Source organism: Pristis pectinata, chromosome 2, assembly GCF_009764475.1.
Source record: "Pristis pectinata isolate sPriPec2 chromosome 2, sPriPec2.1.pri, whole genome shotgun sequence".
Classification (NCBI taxonomy): Eukaryota; Metazoa; Chordata; class Chondrichthyes; order Rhinopristiformes; family Pristidae; genus Pristis; species Pristis pectinata.
In genome coordinates this window covers 80,701,468-80,718,100 of record NC_067406.1, presented here as the reverse complement: position 1 = coordinate 80,718,100, position 16,633 = coordinate 80,701,468, and the positions used below count along the sequence as shown (strand labels likewise).

At 40.2% G+C, this 16,633-nt stretch overlaps 1 long non-coding RNA gene across 1 annotated transcript in view; it reads right to left on the bottom strand.

Annotated features, from left to right (window-relative positions):
• LOC127567002 (uncharacterized) overlaps window positions 1–16,633 on the bottom strand; it is a 58,068-nt gene that overhangs the window by 17,862 nt on the left and 23,573 nt on the right. The window lies entirely within an intron of this gene.

Sequence of the window (16,633 nt, the reverse complement as noted above, 5' to 3'; positions counted from 1 at the left end):
ACTTGGACAAATTAGAGTTAAAACAAGTTTTAAGTTGCAGAGAAAGGGATGGTGGTGGGGAGGTGGAAGATTGGGGGTGTGGTGATGGTACAGCTGGGAGGAGAAAATAAAATATGTCTGTGATCGGGTGGAGATTAGCAGAGTGATGATAGTGCTGACTGAAAGAAGATGGTAAGGACTAGTAAATATATTTCTGGATGATGTGTACATAGGTGACAAATAAAACCTGGAAGTACTAAAAGAAGAGAGAGAATAAAAATTCCAGAAATGTGAGCAACAAAGCTGGAATGGCTGATTATCTGAAACTGCTGAGTTAATGCTGCGTCTAGAGGGTGATAATATGTCTGGAAGGAAGATGATGTGCTATTCCTTGAGTTTACATTGAGCTTTGTTTGAACAGTGTTCAAAGACAAAGAGCTCAGAGGAAGAATAATATTTTGTTGCCAGTGTGGAAATTACACTTCATATACTTTGGAGACACGAGAGAATGCAGATGCCGTAATCTGGAGCATAAAGATAAACTGCTGGAAGAACTCAATGGGTCAGGCAGCATCTATGGAGGAAAAGGGATTAGAACTGTACTTAATGTTATTTTCACAGGTGGTGGCACAAATTTACAACTGACAATAATGACAAGCGGAGACTTCAGTGCTAATCCATTCATGTTTTTTTCTGAAAAGAGTTTCAGCAAGTCTTCTGACCTGCCTGTGCATCTGTAAAGATTATTCCATCACGTTTAAACTCTGCTTACAAATATGTAAATATATTCAGTTTTATAAATAATAAAGAGGTTTGAATGAACAGTGTTTGTAGAGATCCTGATCCCTTTTCTAAAAAAAAGTGCCTAACTCTTCGGAGTAATAAGATGGAATGAATTTCCATACAGGTTGAAGAAAAAAAGCAATCAAAAGAACCAATCAAACCCAGTCCCTGGAGCTGTGCAGGAGCAGCACTAACTGCTACAGCACCACGCCAGCCATATCCAGAAGTGAAGGTGAATTATTCAGTGAAATAATGCCCTGGAAGTTCATCTCAGAAGAAAATCAAGCTAATGAGGTGTTAACAAATTTTATACATTTTCAGGTAAGTTAATGCCAAAAATATTTATGGATGGAACTCGTGGTACAAGAAATTTATCTACCCTACTGCTGATTTTTTTTTGTCATTAGTGGTAAAATGCCAAAAACTTGTTTCTGGTGAGATTTTCAACCACATTGGTCTTAATCTCAACTGGCACAGTTCTCTTGCAAAAACAAAGCAGTTTTTATTAACTGTAAAGGCTCAAACTGATCATTATTTAGAAGATCAGGTAGATTTCTCCTGCTGTCACGGGCAGGGTTCTGCATAGTCTCCAAGAAACAACCCTGACCCTAAATGGGCTGTCATTCACCACTCCCCACAGTGGGAGTGTACTTCTCAGGGTCTCCTGAAAAGTAAATGGCCAGAGATGTCAGAAAAATATCCTACAAAAAGGAAAACGTTTCCACAGTCATCTGATCAAGAATGAATAAAACGTTTGAGAAAAACATCTGAGAAAAAATGTGCTTATAGCAGGGAGTTACCAGGGAGGTTCCTGTAAAGGCATGAGTGCTTTCTGTAAATCAGGCTGTCCCTACTGATCTACGCCACACACACTTTGTTAGTTGAGCTATTCTTGAGTTCTGCAAGGGAGCAACAAACACCCTAAATGTCATATGTGGTGTAGATCAGTAGGGACTGCCTGCAAGGGTCCTGAAGCAAGGCTTCTGAGAGCAAGGATGACACTGACTTTGACTTTGGGACCAGTGCGGGTGATTGTGTTTATTTGTTATTTGAGGTTTGTCTAGAAAATAAACACAGGTGCCTGTACTGCTCTCAAAGTCAAAGTAAGGGTCACCCTTGCTCTCAGAAGCCTTGCCTCAGGATACTAGCAGGCTGCCTCTGCTTGCACTTGTCACTTATGACACTTTGCTGCTCCCTGCTGCACAGATGAAAAAAACATTTCTCTTATCTCTCTTTCCCAGTTCTGACACAATCTCCTGCCTAAAACGTTAACGCTCTTTCTCTTTGCACAAATGCTGCCTGACCTGATGCTTCCAGCATTATCAGTGTTTATTTCAGATCCCCAACATCTGCATTTTTTTCTGGTTTTCATTCCCTGCCATAAGTGCCCTTTACATAAGAAAGCTGTCTGGCAGGCGCCCTCTTCTTCAGAGGTTTGTGCAGATTCCTCTGCCCACTCTCCACTTGCCTCCTGTGCCCAATTCCATCATTGCTGCACAACTTGATTTCTTGCCAATACTCCCTTGTAGCTGAATGAGTGCTGATTTTTTTGTGACGTGACTCCTTAAAGGTTCTTCCTGAGATCAAACAAGGAAAGGCGCTACTAATGCCGGAAATTCAACCCCTAATATTCACTGTCCCTGAAACAGAGTAGCTCTGTACAAGGGAGCCTGCTAGTGTTGGTTTGGAACTGACACTGATTTTTTTTTTGGACTTTTTTGAAATAACATTCGGAAGAGGGATTTTGAGGCTCTGGTCAGTAAAAAATAGGAAGCATATGTCAGGTATAGGCAGCTGGGATCAAACAAGTCCTTTGAGGAGTATAAAAGATGTAGGAGTACACTTAAGTACACTTAAGAAGGAAAATAGGAGGGCAAAAGGGGGACATGAGAGATCCCTGGCAGATACGGTCTCCTAAAAGACTCTATAAGAGTAAAGGAGTAACTAAGGAGAGTAAAGGTCCCCTTAAGGATCAGTGTGCTCATCTATGAGTGGAGCCACAGGAGATGGGCAAGGTCTTAAATGGATATTTCTTGTCTGTTTTTACCATGGAGAAGGACATGGAAGCTGGTGAGCTCATGGAAGGGAACAAAGATATCTTGAAGCATATCGATATTACGAAGGTCTTGAAGTGTGTAAAGTTGGATAAGTCTCTGAGACCTGACCAGGTGTATTCTAGGATATTGTGGGAAGCAAGGAAGATATTGCTGGGACTGTGGCTGAGATTTTTGTATCTTTGTTAACCTGAGGTGAGGTACCAGAAGTCTGGAGAATAGCTAAAGGCCTTTATTTAAGAAGGGCTGCAAGGAAAAGCCAGGGAAATACAGCCCGGTAAGCTTTACATCAGTGATGGGAAAGCTATTGGAAGGAATTCTGACGGATAGGTTTTATTTGCATTTGGAAAGGCAAGGACTGATTAAGGATAGTCAGCATGGCTTTGTTCATGGGTGATCGTGTCTCACAAACTTGATGAAGTTTTTTGAAGAGGTGACCAACAGAATTGATGAGGGCAGTGCAGTGGACATTGACTACATAGACTTCAACAAAGCCTTTGACAAAATCCTACCTGGTAGGTTGGTCCAGAAGGTTAGAATACGTGGGTTTCAGGGTGAGATTGCAAATTGGATGCAAAATTTGCTTGGTGGTAGGAGGCAGAGGGTGCTGGTGGAGGGTTGCTTTTCAGATTGGAGACTTGTAACCAGTGGTGTGCCATATGGATTGGTACCAGGTCCTTTATGGTTTGTCATATATACTAATGATTTGGAAGAGAATGTAGGTGGCATGATTAGTAAATTTGCTGCTGACACCAAAATTGGTGGCATAGTGAACATCGAAGAAAATTGTGTAAGGATACAACAGCATTTAGATCTACTGGGAAAGTGGGCAAGGGAATAGCTGATGGAAGTTAACAGACCAAAGTCAAGTGATGCACTTTGAGAAGTTAAACCAGGCCAGAACATACATAGTGAATGGCAGAGCCCTGGGGAATATAATTGAACAGCAAGGTCTTGGGTACAAGTATATAGTTTCGTGAAAGGAGAAACACAGGTAGACAGAGTGGCGAAGAAGGCTTATGGTATGCTTGCCTTCATCAGCCTTGGCATTGAGTTTAGGAGCTGGGACGTCATTGTTAGAGTTCTACAAATCGTTGGTTAGGCCTCACTTGGAGTATTGTCTGCATTTCTGGTTACCACGCTAAAGGAGGGATATAATTAAGCCCGTGAGGGTGCAGAAAAGATTCGCAGGAATGATGCCTGGACTGGAGGGCTTGAATTACCAGGGGAGATTGGATAGGCTGGGACTGTTTTCCCTGGAGTGAAGGAGACTGAGGGATCACCTTATAAAGGTTTAAACAATTATAAGGAGCATAGATAAGGTAGATAGTCACAGTCTTTTTGACCCATGTAGGAGAGTCTAAAACTAGAGGGCATATATTGAAGGTGATTGGGAAAAGATTTAAAGGGGATGTGAGGGGCAGATTTCTCATACAGAGGACAGTGGGTATATGGAGCAAGCTGCCAGAGGAGATGGTGGAGACAGGTACAATTACAACATTTAAAATACATTTGGACAGGTACTTGGATAAGAAAGCTTTAAAGGGGTATGGGCTAAATGGAGGCAAATGGAATTAGCACAGATAGGCATCTTGGTCAGCATTGATGAGTTGGGCTGAAGGGCCTGTTTCCGTGCTCTATAACTCTATGAAACTATGAATCTATAAGATGGCTAAAGCCATTTTAAAATGGAAAATGGCACAGCTGCACATCCCCCAATGTGTATTGAGATATGGTCAGATTGTAGAATGTATTAACATTTTACAACATATCATTATATTTTCTGTTCTTTGAGAATCCATATCAGAATTTACTGGAGTTATAGAAATTTGTGCCACAATTGATGCATTCACAGTTCTTTGGCTTTAATTAACATTGAACAAAACAAAAACTTAAATTGTGATAAATTTTCTTCATCTGCATAACCTGTAATTTTCTGCCTTGATGGATAATTGTGTTTAAAGGAAATTACATCTACTTTCTGCATTCTGCATGAATGTTGACTAAATCATCTGTCAGCTGTGTGGAGATGTCAAATACAAGGTGCTATAAGTAGTTGTAATTATTCCCATAAATTTCACATAATTGAAATGCTAGTAAAATCCTTATGAATTTGGCTTTCTATGAAGATGCACATCTTTCTTTACAATGTCATTAGAGATTGATCAGTCCTAATATCTGTGGGAGGAAAATATATTCATTTTCAGACCTACCTTATATTCTGCTCAAGTGCAAATATAGTTACAGTATACAATTACATAACTTCAGCATTTGTTTAGGGAACTTAGTGCAGCATTTTCATCAACTTTACTGAGGGAAATTATAAGAAAAGTTAATGCTGCAAAATCTGTCTGCACTGGGCTTGTTGCAATTTGTTTCCAAAATGGCGTCTGATGCACATGCCCACTTGTACCTCCAGTTGCAGCTGCCACAGTGTTAAAGGTGTTAATGAGTGCAAAGTTAATCCCCCTGAAGGTTTACAGAATAGGTAGGTCGAATGTCATTCAGTGCGCAATGCTGATTTGATGCCTCTGTGCTAAATTAGCACTCAATGACAAGCTGACACCGAGAAATAAACATGCAGTCAATAGTGGAAAAGACCCACCAAACAGTGCTCTTTAAAGAGATCCTGTTGTCATACAGTCTGAGTTCCATTTCAGCACACAGTTATTGAGTGGCTTTTGTTATGCTGTTCTAAAAGCAGGGACGTTGGGTGTAATACCCTGCACTATGCTTGAGGCCCCCTGTGTGCTAATGGAGTCACTCAGCACTTCTGTAGTGGAAAGGATGAGCTTTCAGCTCTGCAAGTAGTCCTGTGCAGTCTGATACGGAGACACCACAAGGCTTTTACTATTGAACCATAGTCTTTCTGTCAACCCTGCCAATGCATCAAGGAAAGAAAATCAGAGTTTGTTTTAAATAGAGAGTAACTCCAGAGTGCAGCAGTGTGCAGGGATTTGGGTGTTCTTATATATGGCATACAGAAAGTGAGCATGCAGGTACAGAAGTAATACAGAAAGCAAATGGAACGGTGGCCTTTATTGCAAAGTAATCGAACACAAAAGTAGGGAAGTCTTGTGCCAAGTGTACAGGGCATCACTGAGACCATAGCTGCATACAGTTTTAACCTCCTTATTTAAGGAGGAATGCATTTTTATTGGAGGCAGCTCAGAGCAGTTTCACACGCATGATTCCTGGGATGAAAGGGTGGTCTTCAGAGGGTTGGTTGAGCAGGTTGGGCCTCTACTCATTGGGATTTAGAAAAATGAGACGTGATCTTATTGAAACATGTAAGGTCTGAGTGTGGATGCAGAGAAGGAAGTGTGGAAGTGAATATTATATGATACACTTGGGTGATTTGCCAGGAAGGGTTGAATCGCCATCTCTGTGTGCAAGTTCTGAAAGTGGTTTTAGGCTTGGTTAGGTGGTAAGTGTGTGAGATCATGTTAGAGCATATTAAATGTGAATCCTCATTGATAGAGGTCATTGGGGTGTGGTGTATTGAGTAGGGTAGGAGTCTAGTAGTGTTGATAGTGAAATAAAGCATCAACTGGTGCATTCACTGACAACCACCAATGTGAAGTCATTGAAACTTTTAGTAGCACTGCATCCATATCTTCAGGTCTTAAAAACTGGCATTGACCCCCACCATTGTTGTATTGCCATTTGAGCATGCTCCTGGTGCCCTGTTGATTCAGGGCATCTCTTCTACTTTTTGTCTCCTCCACCAATACGTACACTGCAGCATTTAAAAAACCGCAGAATCCTTTCATGTCATATGAAGATACAGTCAGCTCCACTTGCTACAGCCAAAATGCACCATCCCTTTAACTGGGCCCACTGATATTGGGATAAAGAAAGCAGCAGTGTAGTTAACATAGACTAGATGATGGATACTAAAATTAGAATGAGCAGGCAGAAAAATTGTGTATGTTTTAGCTGCTATCCAGCTTAGCCACAAATATGGTCAGATTTGCTACCAATGTGCCTCTTGCATGCTCTGTCGAATTTACCACTTGAAATAATTCCCAACACAACCAACAATACTGACCGAACAGTATCATCCTAAAGTTCTGCAGTTCAAAGTGCATGCTTGCAGGAATAAAATTTCTCTGCATCACTGAGTGCTCTTCATCAAGTAAGTGGTCTGGAACTTTTACGTACCATCACTCCAGTCCATGTCACTGACAACTTTGAAAAGAAATATTTGCAAAGCATGCTATCTTTCTGACACTGAACTTGCAGACCATCACGTTAGTATTCTTCTATATGTGGCGTACTCCCCCAAGTCATGTTCATACACCAGTATAAATTACACCAATTATAAATATTCATATAAATTAAGGTTAAATTTTGCCACGTGCATGCAGAGAAAATTGTTATCTGATGAAATGCACAAAAACAAATTAACTCTGTGCAATCATCACCAAACATTTCCTATCTGAATCATCCTCTGTTCACTACTTGCTTGGGTCATATTTAGTTCCTCAGTTGTAGTCAGAAAGTCACCTGCAATGGCTTCCCTTCTCACTTCCTCTTTGGTAATATGTATACAATACCGCACCCCCCCCCCCCCCCCCACCGAACCTGAAAATATATCCTTGCTCCCCTCCTAATTGTGGGCAGGCACAGTAGTGTAACGGTTAGCATAACACCATTACAGCACCAGCGACCCGGGTTCAATTCCTGCCGCTGTCTGTAAGGAGTTTGTACGTTCTCCCCGTGACTGCATGGGTTTCCTCTGGGTGTTCTGGTTTCCTCCTACATTCCAAAAAAAGATGTACAGGTTAGGAAGTTGTGGGCATGCTATGTTGACACCGGAAGCGTGGCGTCACTTGTGGGCTGCCCCTAGACCACTCTACACAAAAGATGCATTTCACTGTGTGTTTCAATGTACATGTGACTAATAAAGATATCATATCTTATCTAATTCTCATCTACATGCTGACCCTCAGCAACATCATTAGAGAGAACTCCAGGTTACATCTGAGAATTGCCAATAGCCAGAACTACCTCACCAGCCTCCCTCTCAACCACCTCATTTGTCTCCAAATTGTCAGACAACTTATTCAACAACCTTGACTGGAATAAAGAGAAATTTTCTCCAACTCAAAACTGAGAAGACTGCTTTAGTCCCTGCTGAGAATGAATGGCACTGTGGCTCAGCACGTAGCGCTGCTGCCTCATGGCTCCAGTGACCTGGGTTCAATTCTGGCCTCTAGTGATGTCTGTGTAGAGTTTGCACATTCTCCCTGTAACTGGATGGGTTTCTCCCAGGTGCTCCATTTCCCATTTCTCTCCCACATCCCAACGAAGTGCTGGTTGGTAGATTCATTGACCACTGTAAATTACCTCTTGTGTAGTTGGCTGCTGGGAGATTCAGTAGCATTTAACGGCAATGTGTGAGAGAATAGGTTAAGGGGAAATAAGCAGGGAAATAGGATTTACACAATTGTCCTGAGAGTCAACATAGATTCGATGAGCCAAAGGTCTCTTCTTATTTCATAAGGAAAAACATGAAATAAGATATAAATATGAAATGCCTGGTCTCTTGCCATCAGCTCCATCCCATCTGCTGAACACTATCAGAAGCTGCGACAGATCCTCTGCAATCTTTGTTCCAGGTCTGAATTTGAGATGAGGATCTGACCACAGATCCACGCCATGAGTAAAGTGGGGCTTATGCCAATTGTGGGCCAGAAATCTTCTTGGAGATCTTCTCACTTCACTGCTGTAAGTTAGCTGGAAAATGGCAGGTGCAAAATTCTACAGTGTTGACGGGAGCTACGTGGACTCAGCAAAGGGTCTCCTGTCTGGGGGTGACGGTGAGAAGACCTCTGACAACCAGGGCCTGGGCCACAAGCCAGGCACAGTGGCAGAGAACTTCCCGACCAATCTGAAGAAGTATAAGGCTGCTCCTTTTGATGCTAGGTTTCCCAATAAAAAACAAATCCAAATCAAGAATTGCTTCCAAAATTATATGGACTACAACACTGACTGGAAAAGATGCCGATATTGCTCCGTGTAAACAGTACCACAGGGCATTCAAGTTAATCTGCCCACTTTCCTGGACAAAGAAGTGGAATGATCATTTGGAACAAAGCACATATCCTGGAAAAATCTGACCAATTATGGTAGACAGGATAAAACTTTACAACGTTTGCAAAACTTGCATCCTACATCAAAATAAGCTCTAACCATTAAAAAAAAGGACAGGGAACCGCTTTTATACCTAAAAAGATCCATTATTTGAGTGAGAATGGCTCTAAGGAAGCTCCTAGTCCTCATACTTGTCATCAAAGCTGACACTTAAACAAGTGGACATGTCTTCATTACTCTACGTGCATTATAGCAGAAAATGAACATTTTATTTTATATCCATGAGTCATTAATGTATAATGCCGTTGCAACTTTGTATGTCAAAGTTGTGTAGCTCACTTAAAGAACACATTGAGTCATACTTTATTTTACTTTTCTATTTCTATAAAATATCATAGGAAATATTTGACAGAGTGACTTGATGAAAGTTTGTTGTTGTCCACAAAGAGAAATTTCGGAATAATGATTTGTTTAGCACAGCTTGCAGCAATTTTCTCTGTGTGACATTTTGCAAAAATCCTTTCCTCCACTTTCAACATAATGCTAAAAAAAGGATGAATATTTTCTGTCCTGAATCATCCCATGGGTGGGCTAATAGCCTGCTGCAAATGTAAATTGGAAATGAATTACTTTCCTGCAATATGAGAGTGAATCATCACTATAATAACATTGCTTTAAACTTTAGATAAAGTTCTGGATGAGCTGCAACTCCATCTGAATATCAAGAGAATAATTAACCAAGCAGAACAGAAATTCACAGCCATAAACAGCCATCAACCTGCTGTGAAAAGTAAATTAAAACAGTGAAATGATGGAAAGGCATGACGACTCAATCCACATCAGTAAGATGATGAGATATATGTTGGGAGAATCATCAGAAATATGAATCTTTCTCTTTACCAAATTCTGACAAGCTTACCACAAACTAAGGTTTTTTATTTAAAAAGTGATCTGCAGATTCCTATAAAAAGGTTCCGTTGACTGCCTACTCCATTACAACTGTTGGTGTGAATGGAAGTCATTCAGAATATTACGGTCCTTTAAACTTCTATTGCTTTCTTAATCATGGGTCTTGTGTTTGTATTGTCATTTCCATGCCTGGGGACTATTGTTATTCATGAGTGGTTTGATGCTCACCTTCTAAGATCATTCACATTCGCTCTTCTTTTATCCTTATTCATCAGAAAGCCATCAGTAGATTTCATCATTGGGTTTGGCCCCTGATGATTGATGTATACATTTGATTTGCCTAAAATATTATCATGCCGGATCAGGACACGATCTTCTGCTGTTTTCATTCAGTTCTATTTTTTTCTGAGTATTCTTCTACTCCAAAAGTCAGAATTCACATTCAACAAGTCTTTCTGCTTGGTTTATTGACAAAGAAATCTTTTCCAGTTTGATATCATATGCCTGATGTTTGAAATTTCTCATTTGATAACCAATGAGAACACATGTCCAACACATCATGTAATTTCTCAGATTCAGATGGTATATTCGATGGCAACTTTTACACTTTTCATGCATTTTATATACTTTAGCTTTGGTTCCACGGGCTTCATTAGTTCCAAAGGCTTAATCTGATACTTTCTGTTGTGGAGAATACAAACCAAACAGCACATTCTTCATCTGGATGATTGATGCAGAGTCGTAAGAGAAGCTCGAGGGATGAACCTCTGTGATGCTGGTTCTCTTTTAACTGCTATTGCGATGTACCTGTGTGCTGTATACCATCATAGAAGTATCAGGTAAATTGTATTCATTTGAATCTCCCAACATCACAGATACTTGAACATGCATGAAGATTTCATAGAGTCATACGGCACAGAAACAGAACCTTTGGCCCACCCTGTCCATACAACCATCAAGTACCCATCTATTTGTACTCAGGCAGTGCATTCCAAGCTGGAACCACCCTCTGGGTGAAAAAAGTTCTTCCTTATATTCCCTCTAAACCTTCTACACCTGACCTTAAACCTATGCTCTCTGGTTACAGACAACTCTTGCACAGGGAAAAGTATAGCAGTGTCTTCCCTATCAATGCCCTTCTTTAAAGCAATTTAATGCTTCAATTGCTTTCTGTGTTAGGGAATGCCACAGGTTTACTACTCTCTGGGGAAAGAAATTTCTCATCCTCTTGTCCTTAACTATCCCAGTTCCCAAGGCTGATCTCCTGGCCCTGGACTTCCCAATCATCCAGAGCATCCTTCTTGTGTCTAATCTTTCCAGTCCTATTAGCATTTTGTAGATTTCTATGAGCTCCCCTCTCATTCTTCTAAGCTCCAGTGAACATAACCCTAATTGACCTGATCTCTCTTCATATGTCAGTCCTGCCATCCTAGGAGTCTGTCTGGTGATTCTTTACTGAACTCCCCTCATAGCAAGAAAATCCTTTCCTATATAAGAATGCCAAAACTGCACACCACACTTATGGTGCCATCTCACCAAGGCTCACATCCTCTTGCTATGAAAGCCAGCATGCCAGTTGGAATTGCAATTGGTTTATTATTGTCACTTGTATCAAGGTACAGAGAAAAACTTGTCTTGTATACCATTCAAACAGATCAATTCATTACACAGTGCATCAAGGTAGTACAAGGTAAAACTATAACAGAATGTAGAATAAAGTGTAACAGCTACAGAGAAAGTGCAGTGCAGGTAAACAATAAGGCACAAGGTCATAATGAGGTAGATTATGAGATCAAGAGTTCATTTTATCATACTAAGGAACCATTCAATGGTCTTATGGGATAGAAGCTGTCCTTGAGAAAGGCATTTGCCTTTTTAACGCCTGCTGCACCTACATGCTTACTTTCAGTGACTGATGGACAAGGACACCAGATCTCATTGTACCTCCACCTTTCCCAATCTATTGTTAATCAGATAATAATCTGCCTCCTTGTTGTTGCCATTAGAATGGATAACCTCACATTTATCCACATTATACTGCACTTGTTACGTATCTGCCCACTCCCCCAAACTGTCCAAATCAACCTGGTACTTCTCTGCATCCTCCTCAGGGCTCCCCCTCCCACACAGCTTTTTATCATCTGCAAACGTGGAGATAATTTATTGAGTTTCCTCATACAAATCATTAATACATTTCATGGTCCCTGTCAAAACCAACTAGTAACTCAGAAATAGATTCTTGCTTTTTGTTTCCTGTAGGCCAACCAGTTCTCTAAGCATTTCAGCACCTTAACTCCAATTGATGTACTTTAATTATTCATGCTAATATCCTGTGTGAAACCTTATCAAAAGCTTTCTCAAAGTCCAAATACACAACATCCACTGGTTCTTCCTCATCTATTCTGCTAATTACATCCTCAAAAAAATTACAGCAGAATTTCAAGCATGATTTCCTTTTCATAAATCCATGATGATTTTGTCCAATTCTGTCACTCTTCTCTAAGTGCTCTGATATTATACATTTCTACAATGACAACTTTTTAGTTGAATAAATCTATTAGGATGGCAACTATTTCAGTTCAAGGAACAGCTGTCTATTGTTAGAAAATATTCAACATTATTTACCAATTCATAAATTATCTCCAAGATCTTCCCAATTTTATAGAAGAAAATAATTGAGTCAGTAAAATTGTGTCTTGCATATTCCCTTCTCCCAGTGTTGGATTGCTCCACAGAGAGAGTGAGTCGATGTTGTTATTGATCATCACCTTCCATCAGGGGAAAACGAGCCCATTAGAAAACCAAAGTTTTATACAAAGTCAATACACATTTCTTCGGACTCTACTAGTGCTTTCTATAAACAGGCAGCACTGTCAGTTTTTTTAAAATTTATCCTGTTACACTAATGCTTCCTCATAACATACAGCAATTTCCTTCTGCCAGCTTATTAGGAATATCACTTATTTACATTTTAAAAGAATTAAAGTGCAAAGTTATTGAGAATATATTAAAAGATTTAAATTTCCCCCTACCCACTTGCAGGTACAGCCATTATAGATTCCTAGGCCCTTATTTTCATTGGAAACTCCGCACATAAATTTATCTAACTGCATTTCTATTCCCTTGCCATTGAAGAAATTGCAGCACCATTACCAGTGGAAGGTAAAATTACAGCATCATAAGTCATAAGGAAATGGGTGATGGCTTATCAGCTGTTTTACATACCATTGGGTAGTGTATAAGATGGGTTGCTGACCAACTGCCACCTGCTTGCAACAGTTAGAAATGACCTGTAACTTATACCTTCATTTATATCTGCAGAGCCTGATCCAGTTTCTCTGCCATTCCAACCCCACTTTACTCGAAGGCTACACTTGATTTTAAATCTCCATCTAAAACCCCGTGGGAGATCCACTGTTGTTTTATATGAATACATTTGTGTAGCTCCTTTAGTAGCAATAGAACATCATTGGAACATCATTAGGGAGTTATTTGACATATTTAACTGTGAGCCATTGGATGGATGATCATAAGATGATCAAGAAGGTTTCAAGAAGTTGGTTAGAGAGGGAGAGAGGCAGTAGTATTTCAGAATTTTGAAAGCTTGTCACTTTGGTACAGCTGCCACTGGTGGAATGAATGGAGTGATGGGCACCAGAGGCCAGTACTGGGGCAAAACCAAATGGTACCATCATCAAGGATGATACATTCCTCAAAGGGTGTTTTGATGAATGTAGACTATATGTAGTTTCACAGCTCTTATAATTCTGTGCTTATTCTTATCTTTGTTAAATGCCTTCAGGCCCAAGAGGTTTGCTTTGTTAGTCCATCTGATAGCTACCTCTCCAGGTTGTGTTAGACTTTTTTTTTAAATTTAAAGCAGTGCTCTATGACTGACTGATGTGGGGAAATTTCCGTTTTTACAATGGGAGGTACTTCATGTCTTCAAAATGGTACAAGAGTATGTACTTGCAAAAAATTAACTCACCTTAGTAGTAATTACCTCTTGTGAACTATTGCTATATATTTATTGATTGATCTATATGAGAAATGGCAGACACTGGGAACACTAACTCTTGTTACTTAGTTCTCAACTAACCAATATACACAATGGTATAAAGCTCAATGCTTCTTCACCCCTCGCAAACTCACTCAAGAAATCTAAGTATGTCCGTTTTCATTCAATGTATATAATAGGAATATATAATCCTCACATAACAGTACTTTCCACAACTTGATTTTAAGCCATATGCAATGCTTAATTAGAAATGACCCTTGAGAAAATATGAAATGGATATTTCTTCTGACAAGGCACCAGCTGTATTAATTGCAGTTGATTCACATTGAGCTTTTCCACAGGGCACCCATATCTTCTGATCCTCGCCAACACCTGTGTTCTCCAAATGGCTGGTATTACTTTAATCGAGATAAATATGGGCCAGATGGTGGCTGTAGAAATATATCATTCATAATGTATTTTCATGGCTTGGACAAAACACTGTGAAGGAATCCTGAATGTCATACCACATCTTGGGAATATATTATTGCTTTTCCTTTTGGCAGCAACAAAGCCACTTTGACAGCAGGCCAAATGATTTGATAATCCCGGGGACTAAAAACAGGGCAATGCCAACTGTTCCGGTGGCTCTGAGAACACATATCATCTGTGTCTCCTTCTGTAACCCCAGGAAAGCAGCTAAATTGATTGGAGTTGGCAGTAAGAAGACAACAGCCTGGGAAGTAGCCAGCGTTTCTTGCAAAATGATTCATGTATTGAATTGCTAAAGCACAAAAATTAGTTTTGTTACTAACATTTGAACTTAGTCTGAAAAATAAATGCTCCTGGTAAATGCTCCCTGCTCCTGGACAAACATGACATCTATTTTAATTGAGTTTATGCTCTGACAATATAATCTACTGAAACCATCAATGTTTCTCATTTTGTCCCCAGCACCTTTTGCACAAAGCATTGTTCTCATGAGTAAACATTGCAACATATTAAGTAGTAACTCCTCCTGCTCAACTATGCACCTGAGCACGCCATTTGTTGAAAAACGTATCAAAATAAAGCAATCTTATTTGAAACCTATACTCCCTTTGCATTTTTCACATGGAGATGGAGACTTACTATTAATGAAATTAGATACCTTGATGTCAGGGATGGTTAATATCTGCAAATTCAAATATCTATTCTAGTTGTCAGATTTTTTTTCAATAGAAATGTTTCATGTGGGTTCTATATTAGAGTAATTTCTGTAGCAGTTCTGGAAATGAAGAAATGTTGTTGGTTAACTAAGTAAGTACTATAATGTAATGGTTATATCATTAAACTATTAATGTAGAAATTTGACCATGTCAGATTAGGAAACTGACCTCAAGAGTTTTAAAAGCTGCATTGCAGCAATATTTTGGGTCTGTGATACTGACCTCCAGTAACCAAGCCATTACTGATTGCACTAGGGCATGACTCCGGCCAGCAGAGACTACTCAACTTGATTTGCATTGACTTCAGCTTTATTAATGCCTTTTGATGCCATACTTGGTCAAATGCTGCTGTGGTGACAAGGGCAACCACAGTCATCACACCTTTGAAATCTGTCCTGATGCAAGTTTCGACACAAAACGTCGACAATTCCTTTCCTCCCATGGATTGCTGCTCGACCTGCTGGGTTCCTCCAGCAGATTGTTTGTTGCATTAACTATTTACCAATGTTTGGAGCAAAGTTGTAAAATGGTGTAGAGCTTGGTGATCCCAGCAGAACCTAGAGGGAGCATTGTAAGCAGATTTTTGGGAAGTAATTGACACTTGACACATTGTTGATGACAATGGTAGTCACCAGCTCATGATTGGGAGAGCTTCTGCATTTTCAAAGCATGTTTATATCAGAAGTGTTGAGTAGTTGATCAACCTTGGCTTCCTCCCTCACAGAAGCCAGTCCTTAGCTAATTCGGTTCACTCTATGGGATATCAAGAATCGCTGAGAGCACCGGATTCAGTAAAAGCTATGGGACTCAGCAATGTTTTATTTGTGGTACTGAGGACCTGAACTCCAGAACTAACTGTGCCTCCGGAACAGTTACAACACTGGCATCTATCTGAAAATGTGGAATATTGCCCAAGCATGTCCTGTTTACAAAAAGCAGGATGAATCAAGCCTGGCTAATTACCCCCAACAATCAGTCTATTCTCAATCATCAGTGAACTGATAGAAGTTGTCTTCAGAAATACTGTCAAGCAGCACCTGCTCACCAATGGACAGTTTGGGGTTTACCAGGACAGTTCAGCTCCAGACCTCATAATATGGGCCAAAGAGCTGAATTCCACAGATGAGGTGATACATGAAGGCAACACGTGACCTAGTGTGGCATCAAGGAGCCCTGCTAAACTGAAGTCAATGGGCATCAGGGGGAAAACATTCCAATGGTTGGAGTTATACCTCGCATAAAAGAAGATGGCTGTGGTTGTTGGATGTCAATCATCCCAGCCCCAGGACATCACTGCAGAAGTTCTTCAGGGGAATGTCCTAGGCCAACAACCTACAGCTGCTTCATTGTTGATCTTACTTCCATCTCAACTTCATAAGTGAGGATGTTTACTGATGACTGTAACATGCTCAATTCCTTTTGCAACTCCTCAGCAGATGAAGCAGCCCATGCCTGCGTGTAGCAAGACCTAGACAACACTCAAGTATGGATCAATAAATGGCAAGTAACATATCACAGAAGTACCAGACAATGGCAATCTTCAACAAGTGAGAGTCTAATCACATGTCCTTGATATTCAATGGCATTACCGTTGCTGATTCCCT